Raw genomic sequence first — 26,606 nt, 5'->3', positions numbered from 1 at the left:
GTACTTGATAAAACAGATACGCTCTTAGTGCATAGTTCAGCCCAAAAAGTAGTGAGAGGATTTCCTAAGGGCTGGAAGTGAGGGGTAACTAAACGCCAGAACAGTAAAACAGTTGGCTGATCTGGTAGCTAAATCTGGGATAGTTTACCTGCTGTGGCAACCGGAGGGAAAGGGCTTTTTGTTTGTGTTCATTCTTGCTGGAATAAGAGACAAGGCTTTGAACCCATGGATGGCCAGGGATTAGATACCTAAATAAAGGAGGAAAATTCATACCCTCAGTGAAAAGATAATCTGGAGTAAGTTTGCATACTGCTATAAGAAGGCAGCATGAAGGTTTGCCTATCTCAGCATGGGATTTGGATGAAGAAGGAATGAATTTTTACTGCTGCCCTCTTTTTGTCTGGCTTTGAGGTTCGAATTTGCTTTACTTGCATGGTCATGAAATTCCTAGGCCAAGAAATTAAATTAAAAACAGGCCACTAGAAACTCTTGCTGAAGCAATTACTGAAGATGTCCTTCAAAAGAACACAATTAAATCTAGAAGGAGCTGTTGATTATGTTGCGAAACGAATGTGAATAAAAATGTGATCATGTTGGTAAATAAAGAATAATAATCTTAAATATTATACTAAATATTTATAATACTGAATAAAATATTGGGAAGGAATAACCTTGCAGGAATAATCAGAATGGGGAGATTAAATTTAAACTTATTTTTGGAAGTCAGAAAATAGAAAGAGGTATTACAACTCATTTGTCAGAACAGAGTCCACCAGGGGCGCCTGGGTGTCTCAGTCAGTTAGGCATCCAACTTCAACTTAGGTCGTGATCTCACCATGCATGAGTTCGAACGCCCGTCAGTCTCTGTGCTGACAGCTCAGAGCCTGGAGTCTGCTTTGGATTCTGTGTCTCCCTCTCCCTCTGCCCTTCTCCTACTCACACTCTTATCTCTGTCTCTCTCAAAAATAAATAAACACTAGGGGCACCTGGATGGCTCAGTCGGTTAGGCCTCCGACTCAGGCTCAGGTTGGATCTCACATTCGTGGGTTCGAGCCCCGCATCGGGCTCTGTGCTGACAGCCAGCTCAGAGCCTGGAGCCTGCTTCTGGTTCTGTGTCTCCTTCTCTCTCTGCCCCTCCTCCTCTCATGCTCTGTCTCTCTCTGTATTAAAAATAAATAAAACATTAAAAAATTTTAAATAAATAAATAAACATTATAAAAATTAAAAAAGAAGCAAGGAAGGACAGAGTCTACTATCTGAAGAGGCTTTGGGATTGGATAACAGTAAAAAGAAGTCTTAGGCACTCAAAAAGAAACCCAGGGAGACTCAAGACTTGGAGGCAGCTGGCATAGAAGAGAGTGAGTTATGGAGCCATTATTAAATGGGGTAATCAGTTGTTAACTGTGTCTGAAACGGGTCTCTCCCCCATGTGCACAATGCCAGAATCCAGGCAGTCACTTCCAAGGTAGGGAAAAGAGCAGTTGAGTAAGACAGGGTCATGACTCACGAATAGCTTGCATCATTGAAGGTGAAATGCAGAGAGGACTGAAAAGATCGATTCCGTATCTTCCATTGGAATACCCTTCCATTGTCATTACCCTTCTGTGACTCCCTGCAGAATACCAGCAACACAGAGTTTATATGTGCCCTGCCCTGCACACAAATACACGCACGTGCTCAAGCACAGGCGCACATGTCCCGCTTCCAAGAAATTGTTGAATTCTTACCTGGAGAAACAGGATCACTGTAGGGAAAAGGAATCCACATACCTACATTTGGAGGTCACCTATAAATGACTAGCTCCCAAACCAGATACACAAAAGTGAACCTTCCCAGTCTAGGAAGCAGACTGATGCCCAAGGAACTCCATCCAGCTTTTATTAAGTAACTTTTGAATAACAGTGGGCAATAAAACACCATCAGTCATATTTAGAAAACCTCAAATGTAAAAGATTGGAACTGAAGCAAATTATTAAGAGAGGGGAAAATGGAGGAAACAGAAGAAGAAAAAAATTTTTTTTTAATTTTTTTTTAATGTTTTATTTATTTTTGATACAGAGAGAGACAGAGCATGAGAGGGGGAGGGTCAGAGAGAGAGGGAGACACAGAATCCGAAGCAGGCTCCAGGCTCTGAGCTAGCTGTCAGCACAGAGCCTGACGCGGGGCTCGAACCCACGAACGTGAGATCTGACCTGAGCCAAAGCCAGAGGCTTAACCGACTGAGCCACCCAGGTGCCCCGAAAAAAAATTTTTATACTTAGAAAGAGATGGTAGCATAGCATTTTACAAAAGCAGGATACCATGAAAAACATAAATATGAAAAACATAAATAATGAAAAAAAATTTATGAAAAACATAAATAATGAAAAAAATATAAGAAAGAGCTTTTAGACATTAAAGATATGAAGATAAACAACTTTCATTTAAAAGATAGGAGACTAGGGGCACCTGGCTGGCTCAGCCAGTAGAACATGGGAATTGATTTCAGGGTCATGATTTTGAGCCCCACATGGGTGTAGAGATTGCAGAAGGAAGGAAGGAAGGAAGGAAAGAAAGAAGGGAGGGAGGGGAGAATAAAGATGAGGAAATCTTTCCATATACAAACAAAGATGAAGAAATGAAAAATGTGGAAGAAGAAATTATGAAAGAAACTAATAGTAAGGCCCAATGGAGAAAGAAGAGAGAAAGGAAAAAGAGAACGTATCTCAGAATTGGAGCGTATAATTTGCTATTTCTGACATTTATAGGATCATAACACATCTAGTTTAGTCATTTGGTAATTTTTTACCTTATAAAAATCTTTTTATTTCCTATTCTAATTGAATGATAATTGACACAGTTCCACCTGAGAACAGAAATCATGTATACCTCTTGCCACAACCACTGTTTTTGAGATGTTCTTATGGAATTCAGATGGAAACATTTTTAATTAGATTGATAAAGGACCACCTTCAAAAGAATACCTAAAAAGTTGAGTTGCCTTATTAAAAAAATCATTTAGCAAAGAGAGAAAAAGATGAAAATTTAAATGTACTTAATTCTGAATATACCTTGACCGTGACACTGCTTTGGATATAGAAATCATGTGTTCTTTTTTTTCTTCTTCTTTTCAAGCATGAATATTTTAGGTTTCCTGTACCAAAAATATGATTTTACAGGCTGCTTTATTTTTTAGAAGGCATTTAAAAAAAAAAACAAGATTTAGAAGTTTTAATTTACTGAAACATATGGAAGGGAAGGAAAGATTCGTGTATTACAATCCAAATTTTAATTCTCCCCACCAACAAAACTTTTATAGTTTCCGACTAGCTGATTAAATGAAATACAAGCCTTATTATGGAAAGGCTTAGAATCACAGTGCCAAAACCCGCACAACCATCTTTAACAGTTTATTTTTGAATTTTGAGATTTGGCGAATTTCTTATCCCAATGGATGGTCTTTGTCTAATTTAGGGCTTTTTGGCCTGATTATATGGCCATTGACCTAACATGGAATTGGCAAAGTGGAAAATGCCACACATTTTGGCTTCTGAATGCTTTAAGTATAAGATATTATAAAATGGAATTGGCTATTGGTCTCAAGAGAAGAGAAATAAAAATAGGATGTGGTGTTTTTACTGTTTGGTCAAAACTGACCATACACAAAATTTGTAAAAATGACATACAGCTAAATCAGACTTAGACTGTAGAGTACAGAGTAAGATTTTATAGAAGATTTATAATTTAATAAGAGAGATTAGAAAAAAAATTTGGTGGTTTTATTACCACCAGTATGTTTTTTCATTTAAGAATTTGTAGTATTTGTGGTATTAGGAAAATGCAAAGCAATTTTGAATTTCCCAGAATGCTTTGACAAATTCCATAGATTGAATCTTTTTTATGCCCCTGGAAAATGTTCTTTGTCTGTGTCTCTTCACTTAAACGTTATTTCTTATGTGGAATCTTTCAAGTAGTTATTTTCCCATTTCTCTGTACTTGCATAGCACTGGTTTCAGTATCTTTTATAGTAGCTCTTCCCAGGTTGAAGAGCAGATGTAAATTTTGGTCTTTTGACCTTAGACATGGAGGAGGAACTAAGTTTTCACTTACCTTTTTGATCTCTTCAGTAGGTGACATTTCACTGTCTTGGTAACTATCCCTGTACATTTCAGTTTTTAAGTTATTTAAGGGCTGGGTACATGACATTTTAATATTTTTGTTTCCTTGCACTGATCCTTGTTTCCTCATTAATTCCCTCATTTAATTACCAAGTGTATCGAAACTTATTACTCCATTGTAGGCATCACTATGACTACAACGGTATATACTGAAAAAATGAATGAGCAATAGCGTGATTATACAGCGGACACAATGTAATCTTCCAAGACCCCAGAAGGGGAGGTGGGCACAAGAAGGGTGTATTATTTCTTGAGTGCCTGTGATTGGCGTGTTATTTTGTGAAGCTTTATAGTAAGTATTATCCTCTTTTTATAAATGAGGTAACTGAGCTTCAAGATTTAAACAACATCTTTAAGAATAACTTAGCTACTGGGACGCCTGGGTGGCTCAGTCAGTTAAGCGTGCCGCTTCGGCTCAGGTCGTGATCTCGCCGTTTGTGGGTGGGTTCGAGCTCTGTGTCGGGCTCTGGGCTGACAGCTAGCTCAGAGCCCGGAGCCTGCTTCAGATTCTGTGTCTCCCCCTCTCTCTCTGATCCTCCCTTGCTCGCACTGTCTCTCTCTCTGTCTCTCAAAACAAAATAAATTGGAAAAACAAAAGAATAACTTAGCTACTTAGTAGTAGATTGGGCACAAACTCAAGGTTTTATGAATTGAGCATCATTAATTTTCACTTTGTAGTAAATAATTCTAAAAGTAGATTTTTTTGTTTGTTTTAGCTTGTTATACCTGAAAAGTAAGTCAGTAATTAATCTCTCTCACTTTTTATAACTTATTCTTAGACATCACCTCTAAATACTAGTTTAGTTTGAGTGGTTAAACACATTTTTATTACTAGGCACAAGTCATGAACTTAAGACTACTGTTTTTGGCTGTTGGCACTTTTAGGTCCTACGTGAAAGCTAGAATACAAATTTTCCAGGATACTCTATGGAATAGTTCTGTCTTAGAGTCACTGGTACCCTCCATGTTTAAATATAGTTGGCCTCAAGTAACATTCTCTTTAAAATATATGGAACTTTCATACCAATGTCATGTCCAATTAAAATACTAAACACGAACTCTCTTTAAAATTGTGATTTATTCCTTGTTTGAACTTTGTTACCTAGGGCTAATGCCATGAATTTAAAACTGGGCATGCATTAAGAGAGAAAAGGAAGGAATAACATTTCCATTATTTGGGTATTTCAGATGATTTTATAGCTGTTTCTAAAGCTGTGAGTTCTCCATTTGTGTGCACATCCTTTAATTTTTTTTTCTTGGTCTTCCTCTCTTTTTGTCCTGTTCAATTTATTTAAGCCAAATATTTTGTGGTTTCTGTGCGCCAGTAAAATTAATACTGACTTAAATCATAGTAAAAGTCCTTGGCTGTTAGCTTATTTTCCAGGTTTGGTCAAGTAAGAGAGAAGGAAGGATATGGGAGACTCTGACAGTAATTCTTGATACAGAAAACCTTTATTTTGGCTACTGTGTGCAAGCACTGAGCCAGACCTCTGTGTCTAGCCAAAGTTAATTGGGCTACATAAAATTCCAGTTGTGAAAGTACTTGTGGTTCCATTGTGAGGTTCTGTTCCCCAGGCTAGGATGGGGTAGATGGAGTCTATCTGGAAATGCAGTACTATATGTTTCCTTGGGTCTTTTGTAATTATTATTGCTGTTTAGACCTGAGATGATTTTTCTCATTTGGTCTTTGCGAATGCCGTGCACAGCCATGTTTAGATTGCAGTAAGAGGGGGACAAAAATTTCCCTGTAACTCTGACTGAATGATAATTATGGATATGCTCAAGTTGCAAAATTTATCCTATGAAAAGAGAAGGAATAATATCACATCTACCAGGTTTCTGAGATACTGAATGAAGTGTAGAAGAAAGTTTAATTCAGTACAGTCTTCAGCGAAGTATTTCATATGAAGTTGCCTCATTGAAACAGTTTAGCATTCGGAAGAGAATATAGTTATTGTATTATTTTTAGTCTGAGGCATAATGAATCTGGTAGTTTGTTCTTTTAGAAACCACCTACTCACTTCAAGATACACATTTTGTTATCTAGACTCAATCTTATAACTCTACTTATTGTGACTAAGTGACACAGGAATCCAGATACCTCCAAATATTCTAGGCTTTTATTCTGCTCTTGTATGTCAGTTAGTAGAAGTCATTGTTAGAGATATTTTCTTTGGCCACATTGTATTGAGAATCATAAAAATTAAAATGATCAAGTCCTCGGGCACTAAAGGTCACATGAAATAAATCCAGCTGCTTTATATTTACATACACATGCTGCTGTGTTTAAAAAAAAGTTAGCTTCTTATTTAGGGGTAAGAAAGGTTATATTGCTTTTAAACCAACTTACATTTCATTGTTATTTTGTTGACTGGTTTCTGTGTCTGGTCTGTAGTTATCATCTAGGGCAATTTAAATAGCCCAGCAGGCTCAGACCTCATAATCCCCTGCACTCTGGTATGCCACATTATTGGAGTGACGGAGATGGAGAAGTGGTATTTCCCTTAAATATAGCTTGGCTTTCTTGCAGAAGTCTAAGAAAAATCCTTTATAAAAACCTGCATTTAACACACATTTTCTGAGGCTGAACTTCATTTCATGCTCTATAGTAAACAGTAGAGATAAAGTGACCAGCAGGGCATATCCTTCCTCAAGAAGGCCTCAGTGAGAATTCTAATTCAGTGAATTCTTCAGAAATTCCTAACAGTGCCACTGACAGGTACGTTTAGCTGTGGGTTACCATGCTTCCGACTTTTGTCGTGGCTTTTGTTTCAATTAGGGACAGTTAGGTAGGTATCTTAATCTTACTTGCTTTTTCCTTAATTTTTATTAATAGGTAATGGGATTCCACACAAGTTAGTAGGCATTGTTCTTCCATTCTATAGTTCTTCAATTCTTTAAGCCCTATTAATGTATTACACTACACAAATTCTACTTAATGACCGCCAGATTGTTATTCTTTGACTCTCTCTTCCCTTATGTAATAAGGCATGAGAACATTTTAATGTGAGTTAAATACTTTCTGTTTTATATTTTATATTTTCATCACTTGATTTCTTTTTCTAATAGAAGATTTGAGTATCTTTCCTTGTTAAAAAAATATCCTGGTCTAAGCCTATATTTACCTTTAGGAAAGGTGGTACACACAACATACATTTTCAAAAGCAAACATCTTTTCTCCTAAGTCTTTGAATAAATACTTTTATAAAAGGAGATTGCCTTTTTTTCTTCCTGTGGCATCTGGATAGGGACATACATATTCACACACATACACACATAAAGGAGGCCACATCTGTTCCAAAATGCGAAAATATTCATTTTTGCAATCGCATAAATAGGTTGAAACCAGCCGCACTATGCACGTGTTAACAAATCCATAAAGTTTTTGTCATTCTCCCTTATATTTACCTATATTATACTCGAATACATCCTGCAATTAACTCCTACTCATTATCATGCAATGAACTAGCCATTGTATATATGCTCTTCCGATACCTCCTCATACAATCCCGTGATCTAGATACCCACCATGTAGAATGAGGAAGCTGATATTCACAGAGGCTAAAATCAAGATCAGTGTCCAAACCCTACTGGACTATACCACCCCTAGGTTTTTCTGAAGGCTGTTCTGTTTAAATTGCTCTTGAGCCTTTTGTTTATTGTGATAAAATAGGCATATACAATGGCTCAAGTGCATAAATGTCAAACTTCCAAATGCACAAAAAAGTATTTTTAAAACAAATCTTCACACAGTTTTTAGGTTTTCTTGTCCTGCAGTTCTGAAGTGAAAAAATAATCTCTGTGTATACCGTTAAATTAAAAAAAAGAGTTTTAACCAGGGTAATTGTGAAATGGATTTAGGTATCTATGTAAAGTAACCAGGAAATAGTAGTAGTGAAGTTTGACATTTTAACTTGAATATGGTATGTATGATATATGGCATTACCATACATGGTATATAGTTTCATATTTCAGGTTTTGAACAAGGAAACACCACATGGCCAACCGAAAGGGAGGACAATGTGGAACACTTGAGTATAGTAGACTGCTGACCTTTACCTGGTAGAACATTGAGTTGGAGCCAGAACAGCTGAGATTTATCTACCTGGGAATTTATTTCTTCTCTTAGTGGAAAGTAGAATTCTTTTCAAAGGCTTAACATTGCCGGACTCTCATTTCTGAGGTATAATTGAGGCTCTTTGTCAAAAGTGACAAGAGAAAGTACATTCTTGAGTGCTCACTGTAATTCATGTTCATTGTAGTAATGATCCTATAGATGGAAGACCTCAACATGCAGGATTCATGCATAAATAGGACCCTTTGCACTGTTTGATATTAACCATGCAGCCGTGGACTTAAGATGGGCACGGACCATGCATTATATGTATTATGATGTATTGTAATGGAGAAATAGGTAGTGTAGTTGTCAATATAATGGTCTGTCTGGGAATTTTATCTCTGAGAAATAGACCCTAAAGACACTGTATAGTATATAGTTTGTTCTATTTTATGTCTTAAGATGAAATAGCAATAGTTAGTGGGATAGTTTCAAAAATTAGGACAGAGGTGCCACCAAGGTCGGCATTTTAAGCAAAAGTTTATTCATACTTGTGCTAGGATTTCTCCAAAAATAGCCCTTTGTCTAAATTAGTTAAATCCAAAATAAGTTGAACCACAGTTGATAATGTTATAACGTGATGATGATGTATATGGAGTCCCTGGAATACAGGTAGAACTAAGTTACTTGGTTGTTATGCTCACTAAATTTCAGCTATTATTTTGAAAGAGGAAATTCACTTTATTAATTTGCAACTAGATGTAAATAACTTTTAATTGTTTTTTATTTCTGAAAGAGAAATAAGCAGTCAATTATGGCAGTTTTTAAGATCTTTTCCTTGAAATACCTGTACTAAAAGCTTATACTTATATCTTATAAAGAGTAATCCATCAGAGGCAGTAGTTAGGATTTCGCTTGACTGTTTTCTCTGCCTGGAGTATTTTCGTCCTCTAATTTAGTAGTTTGAATCATAATAAGTATTTTAAAAGATTTTTATCTTATGAATTTGCTGTTGCTACAAACTATTCAGAGCATATAGGAAAAGAGAATGTTTTAACAAATACCCATGTATTTTCAAGTCAAATAAACCAAAGGCTAAAATTCTGTAGCTTTTACATAGATTTTTAAGAAATTAATTTTTAAGTAAACACTTTTAGAACAGTTTTAGAGTACAGAATTATTGTGAGGTTAGTACAGAGAGTTCTAATACGCGCTTGAACCAACTTTCTCTATTAACATTGTGTACTAGTATGACACATTTATCACAGTTAATGAGCCAATATTCATATGTTATTATTAAATAAAGTTTATATTTTTTCCAAGTATCCTCACCTTTTGCCTGCTGTCCTTTTGTTCTTCCAAGATCCCACATTTCAGTTCGTTGATGGAGCCCTCTGGCTGTTTCTAAGTTTTCACTTGTTTTTCAGGAGCACTGGTCATATATTTTGAAGAATGTTCCTCGATTGGTCTTTGGCTGATGTTTTGTTATTAGAGTTACTGGTTTTAAGGAGGAAGACCACAGAGATAAAGTGTCCTTCTCAACCTATCAAGTCAAGGTTATTTATCTATTATCAGTATGACTTATCCCTTTATATTAACTGTGATAACCTGGCTTGATGTATTTTTATCATACTGCTCCAGCATAAAGACTTTTTTCCTCCTTCTCTTTCCATAGTGCAGTCTTTGAAAGGAAGTCACAATGTCTGATCCATATTTAAGGAAAGGGGAGTTATGCTCCCTGTCCTTGAAGACAGAATAGCTAAATAAATTATTTGGAATTCTTCTGCATGGGAGATTTGTCTCTTCTCTCCAATTATCCATCAAAAGTTTATGTATATTAGAGTAGACTCAGAAATATTTAGTTTATGCATTGGATTATAACACAATACTACGTTATTTATTTTATTGCTCACATAAGTTCTGTTGCCCAGCTTTGACCACTGGGAGCTCTTTCATAGACTGAATGTCCCCTTGACATACTTCCATCATTGCAGGGGGGGGGGGGGGGGGGGGAGGTGGGGAATATATGGGTGAATGGGTGTGTGTTTTTCTTTGGGAACTTTCTTCCTTTCTATCATTAAAACATGCTCCAGGTTCATTTTATGTATTTACTGTTGATGTCCTAGAACCAGACATTTTTCCAAAGAGCCCTGGCTCTCTCTATTGGAGAATGTTTTAGAAACCATGAACTGGATTCTTATTGCTTACTACTGGGGTGTTGTTACATTTGGGCTCCATTGGGGTGGAACATCGGTTTCTCTTTGTTGGAAACGGAAGTTACAAATAAAGAAGAGGAGGAGATTAGAAAGAGTTATCCAGTAATGGATTAGAGCTAAAAGCATAAGTATGAACTTATGTTCAGTTTAATACAGATATAGTTATATATATATATATATATATATATATATATATATATATATATACATTTGTAGCTTCCAAAAGAAGAGAAACCTGGCTTCCATCATCCACCATACATTTTCTTAATTGTTCATACTCTACTCTTTATGTATAGTTGTTTTACAGTTGTTCACCTGTACTGCCATAGGAGAAAGCTTTAACATCTAGAGGACTGTTCTGTGTAATTTTTTTGCCTTCTGTTTGACACACTTAACTCATTTCCACACTTAACACAGATTAGCACATCAGTTCCTCACTCCATTCAGTGAGCTTGTTTAATGTATTTTTCACAAATTATTATTCTTTTGTCACATTCTGTATTCCATTCTGGTATCCCCTGACCTCCTAATTAGGCCCATCTTTATGTGTAATAATTTTCCTTATTCTGAAGTCTTCTTGGTCTGAAAGTAATATTCCAATTTTATTTGATTAGTGTTAGCATGGTTTTTCTGTATTTCTCCCTTTGCTTTCCTTATCAGTCTTTATATTTAAAATGAGCTTTTTGTAGAAAATGTATAGTTGGGCTCTTTGTTAATGTTTTATTATTCCTTTTGACAGTCACTGTCTTTTAATTGGTTTATCTAGACCATTCACACTTTGAATGATTATTGATATATTTGAATTAATGTTAGCCATGTTTGCTACATCTGTTGTCAGAGGCTTCTTTTTCTTCCTTCTATACTTTTTATCCACCTTGAACTTTTTTGTTTGTTTGTTTTTGTGGTTTAAAAATTTCCATAATAAGTACTCCTGAATACCTTAATTGGTTGAATGTCCAACTCTGGCTTAGGGAATGGTCTCATGTTTTGTGAGTTGGAGCCCTATATCACGGGGGGTGAGGGTGGGGGGCTTGCGACTGTCAGCACAGAGCTTGCTTAGAATCCTCTGTCCCCCTCCCTCTGCCTCTCCTCTGCTCATGCTCGCTCACTCTCTCTCTCAATAAATAAACAAGCAAACAAACCTTTCTTAAAAACCCCATAATATAAAATTACCTTCACAAACATTGCTAAGCTTACAGTACAGTAGTGTGAACCATTTGCACATTCAAACCTCTGAAAAGTTTTCATCTTACAGAACTGAAATTCTGAGCCCATTGAATAGCTCCCCTCCCGTTGCAGCTCCTGGCAGTCCTCGTTCTACTTTCTGTTCCTAGGAGTTTGACTACCTTAGATACCTCATATAGGAAGAATCATGCAACATTTGTCTTTTGTGACTGGTGTATTTCATAATTGTTCCCGAGGGTCATTCATTTCATAACATCTGACAGGATTTCCTTCTTTTTTAAGGCTGGATATTATTGCACTGTATGTGTATACTGCATTTCCCATATCTGTTCATCTTCTAATAGTCACTTAGGTTGCTTCCGTCACTTGGCTACTGTAAGTAATGCTGCAGGGAAAATGGGTGTGCACATAGCATTTCAAAGATGCTGTTTCTGGGGCACCTGGGTGACTCAGTTGGTTGAGTGTATGGCTTTGGTTCAGGTCATGATCTTGCACTTCATGAGTTTAAGCACCACACTGGGGTCACTGCTGTCAGTACAGAGCCTGCTTTGGATCCTCCATCCCACTCTTTCTTCCCCTCCCCTGCTTGCTCTCTTTCTCTCAAAAACAAACATAAAAAAAAGATCCTATTTTCAATTTTTTTTGGAAGTAAACCTATAAGTGAGATTGGTATGTCTATTTTTAATTTCTTGAGGAACCTCTATAACTGTTTTCCATCACAGCTGTACCATTTTACATTCCCACTAAGAGTGTACAAGGCTTCCAGTTTCTCCACATTCTCATTAACACTTGTTATTTTCTGGGTTTGTTGTTGTTTCTATAGTGGTCAACCTAACAGATGTGAGGTGACATCTTACTGAGGTTATGATTGGCATTTCCATATGATTAGTGATGTTGGGCATCTTTTTATTATGCTTGTTGCATCTCTGTGTGTCTTCCTTAGAGCAATGCCTAGCCTAGTCCTTTGCCCATTTTTAATCAGCTTGTTTTTTTGCTTTTGGTGTTGAAGACACCAGGAGTTATTCACATATTCTCGATATTATCCCCTTATCATTATTACGTGGTTTGCAGATATTTTCTCCCATTTCATAGGATGCCTTTTCATTTTGTTAATTTCTTCTTTAAGCTACACAGAAGTTTTTTAAGTTCGATAAGGTCCCATTTGTCTATTTTTACTTTTGTTGCCTGTTCTTTTGGTTCATATACAAGAAATTATTGCCAAATCCACTGTTGTAAAGCTTTTCTTTTATGTTTTATTGTAAAAAAGTTTCAAGTCTTACGTTTAGGTTTTTAATCCATTTTGAGTTAAATTTTGTGTATGGTGGAAGGTAAGAATCTATGTTCTTTGTTTTGCATGTGGATATCCAGTATCCCCAGCCATATCCTTTGTTCAATTGCATAGCTTCGACCATATACATAAGGGTTTATTTCTGGGCTCTCATTTAAAAAAATTTTTTTAAATGTTTCTTTATTTTTTAGGGAGAGAGAGAGCATGAGCAGGAGCAGGGGAGGAGGAGAGAGAGGGGGAGACACAGAATCCAAAGCAGCCCCAGGCTTCTGAGCTGTCAGCACAGAGCCTAAGGTAGGGCTCAAACTCAGGAACCGCGGGATCATGACCTGAGCTGAAGGTCAACGCTTAACTGAGTGAGCCAACCAGGCACCTCGTGGGCTTTCATTTTTGTTCTACTCTCTATAGTCCTATCTTTATGCTCATGCCACACTGTTTTTATTACTGTAGCTTTTTAATATATTTTAAGATCAGAAAGTCTGAGATCTCTAGCTTTGTTTTTCTATATCAAGATTGTTTTGCCTATTTGGGGATCTTTAAGATTCCAAATACATTTTAGCAAGGTTTTTTTTCTCTGCCAAAAAAAAAAATATATATATATATATATACAATATTAACAGTATTAAAAAAGTATTAACAGTATTAAAGAGTATTAACAGTATTAAGAAACAATATTAACAGCATTAAATTAAAAGTGTTCTAAGCCATGGACACAAAATGGCTTTCCTTTATTTCTGTTTTCTTTAATTTCAGCAATAATTTGTAGTTTTGAGTGTCCAAGGCTTTTGCCTCGTAGAAAAGTTTATTTCTTTTTGATGCTGCTGTAAATGGGATTGTGTCTTAATTTTATTTTTGGGTTATTTATCATTAGCATATAAAAAGACACCTGGAGCACCTGGGTGGTTCAGTCCGAGACCCAGCCTCAGCTGGGCTCTGCTCTGAGCGCTGGGCTCTGCTCTGAGCGCTGGGCTCTGCTCTGAGCGGAGCTTGCTTAAGATTCTCCTGCTCCCTCTCCCTCTGACCTTCCTCCGCTTATGCTCACACATGCGCTCTCTCTAAAAATAAAATTAAAAAGCAATAAAAAAGTTAAAAAATTAAAAAAGTAAAAAGACACCTGATTTTTGTACGTTAATTTTGTATCCTGCAGCTTACCTGAATGTATTAATTCTCACAGTTTTTTGTTGGAGTCTTTAGTGTTTCCTGCATATAAAATCATGTGATCTGCTAACACAGATATTTTACCTTTTTCTTTCCATTTTGGATTTTTGTTTTTTGTTTGTTTTTGTTTTTTAATATTTCTTACCTAACGGATCTGGCAAAGGGCTTCCGATTCAACTACTGTGTTGAATAAAAATGGTCAGAGTGGGCATCCTTGTCTTTTCCCTGATCTTAGAGGAAAAGCTCTCTTTTTTACTGCTGAGGATATTGTTGGCGATGAATTTTTCATATATTATCTTGATGTATTTTTTCTATTACTAGTTTTTTGAGTGTTTTTATCATGATATGGTATTAAATTTTGTGAAATGCTTTTTCTATATCACTTTAGGAGATGAACATGTGAATTCTTTCAGTTTTATCTAGAAGGCATTTCTACTTTGCTTTATAAGGATAATTTTACAGAATATAAAATTCTAGCTTTGTAGTTTCTTTTTCTCTCAACATTTTGAATATTTCACTCTATTTTCTTCTTCTTGATGTCGTGATGAGAAGGCCAATGTAATTCTTAATTTAGTTCCCCTGTCCTCTGTATGTAAAGTGTTCATATGTGTGTGTTTTCTTCTCCGACTTCTTTCAAGATTTTCTCTGTCTTTGGTTTTCTACAGTTTGGATATAATGCACCCAGACTTACTAATTTCGGAGTTTATCTTGCTCAGTATTCTCTTAGTTTTCTGAATCTGTGGTTTGGTGTCTGTCATTAATTTTAGAAAGTTCTCCATCATTATTGTTTTAAATATTTCTCCAGCTCTGTTCTCTTTCTTCCCCTTCTGACACTGTTGTTACTCATGTGTTACATATTTCAAAGTTTTCCCACAGTTCTTGTATACTTTTTGTCCATTTTCATGCAGTGATGCATTTCAGTTTAGGATGTTTATATTGACCTATCCTCAAGCTAATTGATTTTTTCCTTGCTATGCTGTTCTATTGATCCCATCAAATGCTTTCTTCATTTCTGTTATGATTTCTAGCATCTCCTTTTCTTTCTTAGAATTTCTCTCTGCTTACATTATGCATCTGTTTTTACATGGTGTCTACTTTTTCCATTAGAGTTGTTAACATATTAATCATAGTTATTTTAAGTTCCCTTTCTGACAATTCCATCTGTTTCATATTCTAACATCTGAGTCTGGTTCTGATGCTTGCTTTGTCTTTTTGGACTATGTTTTTCTTTCCTTTTGGCATGCCTTGTCATTTTTTTTTATTGAATGCCAGACATGTTGAATTTGTAATAGGAATTCAAATTAATAGGCTTCTAATGTGAGGATTTATGTTAATCTAGCTAGTGGTTCAGCATAGTTTCGTATTTGTCTTAGCTATTGGAGCTGGAGGCTTTAAATTTTTCTCATGTCCTTGCTTTTTTATCTTCTGTATTGGTGTTGGGCTATCTTTAATACTATTTCTAGGACAGACTCTGTGCCTTGCAGCATTTCAAGCATAATCCAGTATTATTGTACTAGGGCACTGTTGTGGTGGTAAGGTAGGATGCAGGGGGAGGGGTATTCTATAATCATTCAGTTAAATCTCAGTCTTTCATTTGGCCCATGTCTCTGTCCCATGACCTTCACAGATTTCTCTGTTTATATAGCTACTCCCCTCTCGCCACCTTCCATGAAACAAAAAGTGGAGAGGAGGATGAAGTAAGAAGCATGTCTTTCCCTCACAGTTCTTGAAAAAGGCTCAGTAAAGTCTCTCACCCTGGAGAGGAAGGCTTTTGTTAATGAGAAGGTTCTGGGTAGATTTCACAAGGATTACTCTCCCTCCCCTGCCCTCACAGGAGAGGATCTTTTTTGGTTCTTCAATATGTGAACCTCATCAGGTTCCTGGAGTTAAAGACCATGAAAGGTTAGGAGCCCATGAAGGACTGTGACCTTTGGGAATCTCTCACTTGCAACCTAGTTCACACTCAGCCTCCAGTAAGTGTTCAAACTTGTGTGCCTACCAGTTTATGGCACCAGGGACTTCTGTGTCTGATAAGCAGATCTCAACCAAGACTTTCTATATTTCTGTTCTGTTTCTTTATCTCAGTCTGAGTCCATATCCAAATCTATTTGTGAGGATATTGAGAATCACAGATATTTGTGCAATGTGTTACGTATTTTTGTTTTCCTGTAGTATATAGTATGTGGCAAATACTCAGTAGGTATTTTCTTAATATTTCAAAATTATAGAAACAGATATTTGGAAAAATTTATTTGAAGATGAAGCTTGCTTCCTTTCTCTATCACATTAGAGGAGATGCAGTTATATGAACACTGACTCTTGATCACCTAGAGTGTTCTACCACTTACTAGCTCTGTGATCTTGGTCAAGTTATTTAACTTCTTGGTATCTAATTCTACTTATATGTGTAATGAAAGCAAAAAGATTTCCTTGTTGAGAGGTTGGTCAGAAGTTAAATGAGTCTATATGAATATATAAAAGCATTTAGAACACTGACTGTTATGCATAAGGACTCAACAAATGCTAACCATTAGCAGAACGAACAATAGAATGATTCGTCTTCAGTAAAATCTTTGTCTTTGTGTGACATAGAACATTGTTTATCATTGGCTGCTGCCTTTCTTGTTTGGCCTCATCAACCATTACCCCTACAATATTAAACTTCTGATAACTCCTTAAGTATGTTACATCTGTTAATTCTTTGTGTTTTCCAAATATGCTGCTGCTATAGCCTAGGACATCTTTCTCCTGTCTCCAGTTGGCCAAGTTGTACCCATCATCCAGTCTCACCTTTAACACTGCCTTTCATAAAATAGTTACTGAATCTTCTAGACAGCTTTAGCACTTCCCTTCCAGAGTTTTCATTGCATGAGTACATGAATATCTAATACCGGTATATTACTATTGGGGTTTTTTGGGTTTGTTTTGTTTTTAGGCAGTGAGAGAAGGATGCTTTCTCTTCATTACTCTTACTGGCTTCATGTTTAGCATATGGTTATTAATAAAAAAGTTGTTGAATGAATGTAAATAAGATGACTCTGAAACAGGACTCACATAAAAGTTCTGTCAGAGCAAAGCACTGACTGGCACATCATGACTTTTCCCTACCAACTCAATTCTTCTGTTACTTATGCTGCCATGAAAGTAGGCCCATCCCCTTCTATTCTTGTTACCTGTTTTCTTGTCTGTCTTCCCCACTAGAATGACAGCTACATTAGGGCATCAGCTCAGTCTTTCTTATTTCTTTAAGATGCCAAGGGAGGATTTTGTACAGCAATAACTGTGGAATAAATAAGCTATTTCAGTGTTGCATGGTGGAAGGAAAGGCAAAAGAAGGAAGAATAAAAATTTGAAATGATAAACGTCAACAGTATGGTTTATATAAGTAATTAGAAAGTTTAGATGTTTGAAGTAGGTTAAAGCAAGTAAAAATATGAAGAATTTGTATTTTCAGTTTTATCCTGTTGGTTAAAATGTCAAAGATCCTCAGCATTAAAAAGGGACTAAAGAATGAATTTAAAGGGTCAAATAGTTGGAAAACAACCTTTGAGGATATAAAATATTTTTTCTTCTTCTTGTCTCCGTAAAAATGCTATAGTATTCCTATGATATAGAAATCTTGATCATTATTGAAGTATAGGAATGAAAAAATGCAAAATTGAATATGTTCTTTTTTGTTCCATTTGATAACATAGTGGAATGGGATCTTCTGGATACATATTTTGCTCTGATAGCCTTGGAATGTAATCTCAGCAGAGTGCTTAATATGTATCGCTCATTTCAGAGGGAACTTGTAGAATTTCATGAACAGTGGTAGTGATGATAATATGTGTTCTTTTGACAGGTATAACAGAATATAGATAATTCTTTTTTTTCTTTTTAAGTACAATGTATGGCAGCCAGGAATAGAGTTATCTTTTATAGAAATTATAATATTTATACACTTTACTTGAAGAATCAGCTTGACATGTTTGATAGATGGTGAGTAATATGAATAATTCCCTAATCAAAGTGACTAAAGTGAATTTACACTAATGGTGATTATAGAAGAAACAAGCTTTTCTTTTTATGCTTTTGTTATAGTTTTGCGGAAGTTCATTTATTTATTTTTTTAACGTTTATTTATTTTTGAGAGGGACAGAGCACGAGCTGGGGAGGGGCAGAGAGATGGAAACACAGACATCAGAAGTAGGCTCTAGGCTTTGAACTGTCAGCATAGAGCCCAGCGCAGAGCTGGAACTCACAAACCCGTGAGATCATGACCTGAGCTGAAGCGGTGCACTTAACAGACTGAGCCACCCGGGTGCCCTTGAAGTTCATTTATGATCTTAGAAAGGAATGGCATTCAATTAACATAGTCTCAGTCAATTTGAAACAAATATTAAAATAACTACTGTATTAAAAGACATTGAAGAAATCTTTATTTAGGGAGCTCCTGAGTGGCTCAGTAGGTTAAGCATCTGACTTTGGTTTAAGAGTTCGTGTGTCAGGTTCTCTGCTGTCTGGGGTGCAGAGCCTCCCCCTCCCTCTTTCTCTGCCCCTCCTATTCTCATGTGCTGTCTCTCAAAAATAATTAAATATTAAAAAACTTTTTAAAAGGAAATCTTTATTTAGAACTCTGAGGAATTAAAAAATTTTTAATGTTTGTTTATTTTTGAGAGAGACAGAAGGAGAGAGAGAGAGAGAGAGAGAGAGAGAGAGAGAGAGAGAGTAAGCAGGGGAGGGGCAGAGAGAGAAGGAGACTGAGAATCTAAAGCAGACTACATGCTATCAGTGTGAAGCCCAGTGTAGGGCTTGGGCTCCTGACCCATGAGATTGTGGCCTGAGCTGAAGTCAGAGGTTCATCCGACTGAGCCACCCAGGTGCCCCAGCAGGAACTTTTTACAATGTTATTGTAGATATACAAATATCTATCAAATGAATGGATTTGTGTTATTCTTATAATCCACCAAATTGAAAACAATAACTGTCCCTGAAAAAAAATGTCCTGTTATACAAAACTTTAAAGATAAAGTGATTTATTATAAGTGCCCCTTATGTAGGCACATACTTTAGAGTCTTCATGCTTTTCTAACTTCATTTGATCATTAATCTAGTTAGTCTAGTAACAACCCAAACTACCTTTTCTGCTTTATTCCTTGCTTATCCTTCAGGACAAAAGCTATCTGCAGAAAATAGTCTTCTCTGGGTGTTTTCTGTTCTTCCTTTTACCTTTCTATCTATTGCCTGTTCAGTACTTCTTATTTCATTACTTGTTTTTAAAAATAAAGAAATACTGCAGCACCTGAGTGGCTTAGTCAGTTAAGCATCCGACTTTGGCTCAGATCATAATCTCACGACTTGTAGGTTTGCCCTTGTGTGGGACTCTGGGCTGACAGCTCAGAGCTTGGAGCCTGCTTCGAGTTCTGTCTCCCCCTCTCTCTTTGCCCCCTCCCACTCAGGCTCTGTCACTGCCTCAAAAATAAATAAACATAAAAAATTAACATGGATATCTATAGCCATTTACCTTGAAAAAGTAGTATGAAATAGGACACATGTGAAAAGACTTGTATTTTGATCAACTGAAATTTTTCTTCCATCAGATACCAAGTATCTGAATATTGAAATAGTGAGAGTCCATTATAATTCTCCTACTTTCTTATTGTTCTAATATTAGTAGCACCTTGAACAGGGCCAACTACCAACCTGGGCTTGTCAAGTCTTGTCAGCATTTCAAAGAGAAAATGGACCTTTTGGAAAATACTTATTTCTGGATGAGGGGAAATGTATTCTTAAACTGTCACCAGTATTTGGGTTTCCCAGTTTTATGAAAAGTGGTCATAAGTTGTTTTTGCTGTACCTTCAGTTTTGAGCTTTGGCATTCACCCTGTTTTGTCTTTTCTTGAAATTCTCTGAATTCAAAAGAAAAATTTGCCTATGACATTCTGTGTCCCTTTCAGAACAAAGGACAATTTGGCTGATAACAGTATTTTGAATCACAGAGTTCTTCATGTGGGTGTGTTACAAGAAAGCTATTTAAAATACTCGAAAAAAGAATCATCTACTTCCATGACTTACCACTGAACAGAAAAAGTTCTAGTTAAGAAGAGAACTCAATTTTTCTTTGAGTGCTTACAAAGTGTAGCTGTGCTATGCTTTTTAAAATATATTTTAGTTCACTTCATCCTTTTAAGATATGGAACAGTAGCTACTGCTGTTTCTATTACACAAACATGATAATCGCTAACATGTGCTGATCACTTAGTATGTACCATGTGCTATTGTAAGAGCTTTGCATGATCTGTCTCAGTTACAGACCTTACAGGAGGTGTTATTCTTAATCCTGCAAGGTACTGAATTTCTGAACACTTTAAGCAACTTGTCCAAGTAGCCCAGCTACTCAGGGATTATTCTTGAGGTGTTCCCACTCAGATTTTGTGATTTCCAAGCCTGTATCCTTCTTTCTTTGCCAGTAAGTGCTTCTCTCCCTCTCTCTTTCTCCTCCCTCCCTCTTCCCCTCTCTCTCTCTGTGTCTCTCTTTTTAGGTAAACTCCATGACCAGTGTGTGGCTTCAACTCATGACCCCGAGATCAAGAGTCACATGCTCTACCCACTGAGCCGGGCCAGGCAGGCAGCATCTAGGCTAATTTTAAAATAAAAACTGCTTTAAATGATTTAGTAATTTAATAGCTCATATTTCCTTTTTGCTCTTCAAAGTACCATATTTGTGTTTTCATGGCAAGGCGTCCGTACCCTCAAAGTACACATGTATTCCATTTTGAACATTGGAGTAGGTCAGTATGTGTCTTCCGAAGCCTCCTTGTACGCATAGCAGTTATACGAGGAATGGTGTCAAGCTGAGTACACTGAACTCACACGTACCTTTGTGTTGCTTTGGCAAAAATGCTCTTAGGATCGGGGGTGTCAGATCGGTCCTTCTTGGATCTCACAGACAAACTAGCCAACTCAGATGTCAACCTTCAGAATGTGATGAAGACAATTTGGGAGGTTGATGCTTAATGAGTTCTGTACAGCCTTCATCACACATTTTTCCTACCCCAGTCCTGAGGGTCTGAAATGTTGACAGTGATAATTTAGCCTGGAGCCGAACTACTATTAGAATTGTCTATCTAGAGGAAAAGACGTGCCTGCATTCTATTCTCCATCGCCACGTCACCTGTGTAATCAAGTTTTCCTGTTAGTGGCCCATGTTTACTTGTGATTTTACACATTTCCTCTGACTGTAAGAGAGAACGAGAATTTTATTTTGTAATAATGCCAGAACCCGTGTGTGTGTGTGTGTGTGTGTCAGCTAGCACACTGTACTGCTAGGACTTGGGAATGAGCCAGTTCGGCGATATGCTTGTCATGCACATTTATACGTACAAACTCGCTCTGCTGGTAATGTGCCAGCCTCTGACCATTTGCTACGTGTGTGTGTGTGAGTGAGTGTGCACGTGCATGTGTATTTTCCCCTTTTCACCTAGTTTAATGATTCCTGTAATCTTATATGTACTACCTCTGGCTACTTCACACCCCAGAAGTTTAAGTGAATGAGTGTTGCTTTCTAAATGATGCATTTTTTGTAAGTCACAGAAAATTATTAGTCAGAAGTCGGGCTCAAGAATCATCAGCCTGCCAGAATGTAGATACTTGCTAAGTTTTGTTGTGAAATAACCTTATTTTACCATACAGATGCATTTTGAGTTGGCTGATATCAAATTAACATTTGTAAGCTACAGGTCCTTTGGTGGTGGAGCAAGGAAAACGTTCTCCCTTAGGCAGGCTTTCTAAATAATTTTCTTAATTTGGATCTTGTAAAGAAAACTTTAAAGCTACCAGCACTTGGACTGAGCAGATAGTCAGTTGTCTTGGTGCCTGGCCAAACCTCCCTCTGTCTGTGAGCCAGCTGAAGTATGCCACCTTTTTTCTGAGACCCCCCCCCCCCGACTCATGCAGGCAGAATAGATGTCTTGGTTTCTGTTTTCTCCTTATGTGCTAAGCATATGTCTAACTAGAGCCCTTTTAAGTCTTTTCTTGCAATTGGTGAGGACCTGCTTCCAGAGTCACCACAATATTACTCAGATTCTAAGAGGAGGAGTGATCTTTTAACCTCGCGTTTCCAGTGCCTCCCACAATGCTAGGGATATGGTAGGTACTCTGTAAATACGTGATGAGGAAGGGTTGGATGGATGGATGACCCGGACTCTGTAGAGAACACCCTTAGTAGTAAACCTCTGGACCAAGATTATAATGTAATAACACAAACTTTGTGGCCAGATTGTCTCTGTTTGAACCCCAGTCCTGAGAAATGTAGCATTTGTACCTTGGGCAAGGTACTTAACCTCTCTGTGCCTCAGTTTCCTCCTTTATAAAATACATAAGAATAGTGTGTTTCTAGTATGGCAGTACACATGCAGTGCTTGGCACGGTGCCTGGCACATAGTGAGCTGCTCCGTAGTGTTTCTGTTCTTATTCTCTAACCTGTAAGAGTAGAATTGTAATAAGCTAAGACAACTGCCTACTTGAAAAATGTGATTTGGGAAGCAGAGATGAATGGAAACGGAATCATGCTTGACCAATATCCCATGGTCTTGTGCTGTGGAAGGGTATCTTTGTTGATGCCCTCTTTGTGAGGAGTGCATTGAGGGATGGAAAGCTGAGGTCACAGTGAGACCTCACTGCTGCCGCCATTGGAGCCTGGAAGTTTCAGCTGACGGGACACGGCAGCGCAACAAAAGCCGTAGTCTGACTCTTGTAATTTCTGTGCACAGTTGTGAGAGGGAACTGAGAACGAGGCTAACTGTGAATATTTCTCCAAACCAGGAAGGCAGTGCTGTTACTTTTACTCTGGAACGATGGTCATACGCAGGGTGATTTCAGGCAAACCAGAGTTCCTTATGAACGCATTATACAGTTCCAGCATACATGTGGCCTGGGAGGTGTAAGAATGTTTCTCGTATATTCTAGCTTTGATAGGCATCTTTTCCTCAAAAGTACTCTCAGATGAAGATAAATGGATCATTTATCCCAGCTCCATTAATTGTCATTCATTAGTACATAAACTACAGTTGATTTAAGGTCTCAGCTACTACCAACAACCTCAGTGTCAGCTCCCTGGCTCTGGGGGAGAACAGTCTATATAATATGTCTTCTCTATCATAGATTGAAAAGTGTTGGAAGCAAAAAAGGATGACTTGAATTAAGAATTTAGTAGTTCTTGGGGGGCCTGGGTGGCTCAGTCTGTTAAGCGTCCAACTCTTGGTTTCAGCTTAGGTCATGATCTCACAGTTCATGACAGCACGGAACCTGCTTGGGGTTCCCTCCCCTCCCCTCCTCTTCCCTTCCCTCCTCTTCTTTCTCTCTCTCTCTCTCCCTTTCCTCCTCCTCCCTCCCTCCCTCTCTCTGCCCCTTCCCTGCGCTCTCTCCCTTTCTTTCTCAAAATAAATAAGTAAATAAACCTTAACAAAAGGAATTTGTTCTTTAATCCAAATGTTTAACCAATGATTACATTCCTGAATTGAATTCCATTTTTTAAACAGGGAACTATAACCAACAGAGCTCTGTTAACCCAGGTGCTTTGACTAACTGACAACTGAGGGAAAGGAAACCTATCTAAGTTGGTGTCTTTCCTTGATTATTCACCTTTTTGGTATCAGACAGACTAGAACTCCAGTTTCCGTTATTGAATGTAGTGTTTTGGTCAGCACCCTGCTTAAATCATCAAAGAATTTTACCTCTAAATAAATTAAGTAACTCTCTATATCTTTTACTGCTGAAGCTTTATAAAAAAAAAAAGTATAAAATTAGGGAGTTATTTACATCTGGCTTGATCCTCTTGTGAGAGCATTTGGATTGGAGAGCCGGTGGCACCCTGCCAGTGACAAATGGAGGCACCGAGATTGCCTTCCCATCATCTGCTACCTTTTATGGTGTCGAGGGATTTCTTGCTCTCCTTTGTGACCCAGCTGCAAAGCAGCTGTTGTTGAGGCTCCTGCCTTTCCACTCTCACAGGGCAGCGTTCCTAACCAGCCCCTTGGGATTTAAGCTTCTGCAGCAAGTGTGTCAGTTCAGCTGTGTGAGCCAAGGCTGGCTGGGGAGGACGGGGCCGGGGGGCGGGGGGGGGGGGGGGGGGGGGGGGGGGGGGGGGGGGCGGGCAGGGAGGACCATCAGCAGAACTGCTTCTCACGCTGTTGCTTAACAGTTTGGGATGGAATGATCCGGCCAACACTCAGGAAACTAATCATGACAAACAAGAAGCACTTGCTGCACAAACAGCTCAGCTGAATGGTTGGACTGGTTGCTAATAGCTAAGATTCACGGCCTTTCCAATTGCACTAATTCCTTAAATGGACATCAAATCACATTGGCCACTTTATCCATCCTCGCAAAGGATCCTGTTGGAAACCATTTTTTGTGAACTTTTGGTGCCATCTTATAGACCACAGAATGCTGATAAAACTTGTGATTCCCACCCCCAGTATAATGGAGGTGTTGAAAATAATGCCAGTATGGGTGATGCTCTGGGTATCACTCAGGCCTCACGATATGATCAGATTTACCCCCCTGGAGTCTGCTTTGTATGACTAAAGCAACAATCTCAATGAGAGTGTGCATTTGAGAAATGTGGTTTTAGGGGCACCTGGGTGGATCAGTTGGTTAAGCATCTGACTTTGGCTCAGGTCGTGGTCTCATGGTTCAGGAGTTGGAGCTCTGCATCAAGTGAGCTCAAGCCCCACATCAGGATTCTCTCTGTCTCTCTGTCTCTCTCTCTCTACACCCTTCACTCTCTCTCAAAAAAAGTCTCTATTGTTTGCTTTTCTAAAACATTTAACATTTTTTATGCATTTATGACCACCCACTACACATCTGACCCTTTGGTAAGTGTTGATCAAACAATTCTTCTAAAGTGATTTACAAGTGGAAGAGAGGACAACAAATGATAATTGTCATATTTATGTTAAGTGTCACAACAAAAGTAGTAATCAATTGTTGTTAGAACCCCTAGAGGAAAAGACTCAGTTTAAAGAATTCTGAGCAGATTTAATTTGACCAAGGCCATAATAGGAAAGTTATCTAAGACATCTAAAAATTAATTGGGGTTATTTTCCCTTCTAATTTTCAATTAAAAATGAAGGGGAAAAAAAGCTTAGGCCTTAATTTTTATGCCTCATTGGGATTTACGTTTTGATTTCTTTTTTTTTTAAAATATTTTACTTATTTTTGATACAGAGAGAGACAGAGCATGAGAGGGGGAGGGTCAGAGAGAGGAGGAGACACAGAACCGGAAGCAGGCTCCAGGCTCTGAGCTAGCTGTCAGCACAGCCTGACGCAGGACTCGAACCCATGAACGTGAGATCTGACCTGAGCCGAAGCCGGAGGTTTAACCGACTGAGCCACCCAGGCACCCCTTACGTTTTGATTTTTGTGTTCTTTTTCAGAGTACTCAGTGTGTCTCCTCTCCTTCTGCTGACATTGTCCCTTCCCCTCTCCTTCACAGCCAGACATTGGCAGAGTTGTCTGTGATTGTGGGATCCACTTCCTTACCTCCGCCCCTCACACTTTCCCCCAACTCCTTCTGGCTTCAAGACCTATTATTTCATAGAAGCACACCTTGCTGAGGTTACGAGTGATCTCTGTGTCACTAAATCCAGTGGCTGATTTTCAGCATTTGACATAATTGACTATTTCTATTTTCTTGAATTAGTGTTTTGCCTTACCTTCAGCCTTTTGGGTTCGCCTTATTAACCAACTGCATTCAAAACTAATCTAATTTCCTTATCCCATTGTTCTTCCATTATTTATAAGTTGTTATTTTGTTTTTTTTCTATTTGACAACCAGGGTCCTAGAGGCCATCTTTGTTATTACCTCCATCTCCCCCATCACTCCCTCTCTCTTCTGTCCATCACTTTTATCTGTACCATCGAAATATCCCTCCTGTCAGTCCAATAATCTTTATCTCCATTAGCAACCCCCTCACTCTTCTTTAAAAGCCTGGATTGATCAGTCTCCATACCTCCCATTCTCATTCCAACCCAGTAACTGTGCTGCCCTCAGAGTGATATTTACAAAACAGATAAGGACACATTGCTTCTTGGACCTATCAGCCAGGCATGCTCTACTTTTCACATGACTCTCCTTTTGTTCTTGTCTGCCCCATCCTGGCTCTGCACAGGATGTGTTCCTGCCACAGAGATTTTACCTTTGCTGTGTCTCTACCTAGAATACTTTTTCTCCCCTTCCACTAGTTAATCATACACCTCTTTCACATTTTTAGAGCAAGGAGCATTCCCTTGAACACCTTTTCTGAGTATTCAGCTAGATCAAATCAACTGTTCTCAGTGAAATTCCATACTCCTTGTTTTTTTTTTTACATTCTTATAACCACTGTAGTCTTGAAAGATTCACAAGGGTAGAAGTTATGTCTTACCATTTTCATCACCATGCTTAACACAGTGATGGACACATGATAGGTACCCAGTGCATATGTGTTGAATTAAGAAAATCAATGAATATATTTAAGAAATTGCTAAAAGTTCATTATTTTAATTACAAACAGATACTT

General features: G+C 37.8%; 1 protein-coding gene across 2 annotated transcripts in view; it reads left to right on the top strand.

Annotated features, from left to right (window-relative positions):
• TMTC2 (transmembrane O-mannosyltransferase targeting cadherins 2) overlaps positions 1–26,606 on the top strand; it is a 400,088-nt gene that overhangs the window by 267,675 nt on the left and 105,807 nt on the right. The gene's annotated exons all lie outside the window — the stretch shown is intronic.

The sequence above is a fragment of the Suricata suricatta genome, chromosome 10 (assembly GCF_006229205.1).
Source record: "Suricata suricatta isolate VVHF042 chromosome 10, meerkat_22Aug2017_6uvM2_HiC, whole genome shotgun sequence".
NCBI classification, from domain to species: Eukaryota; Metazoa; Chordata; class Mammalia; order Carnivora; family Herpestidae; genus Suricata; species Suricata suricatta.
Note: the sequence above shows the minus strand (reverse complement) of the source record. Positions and strands in the feature narration are given on the sequence as shown.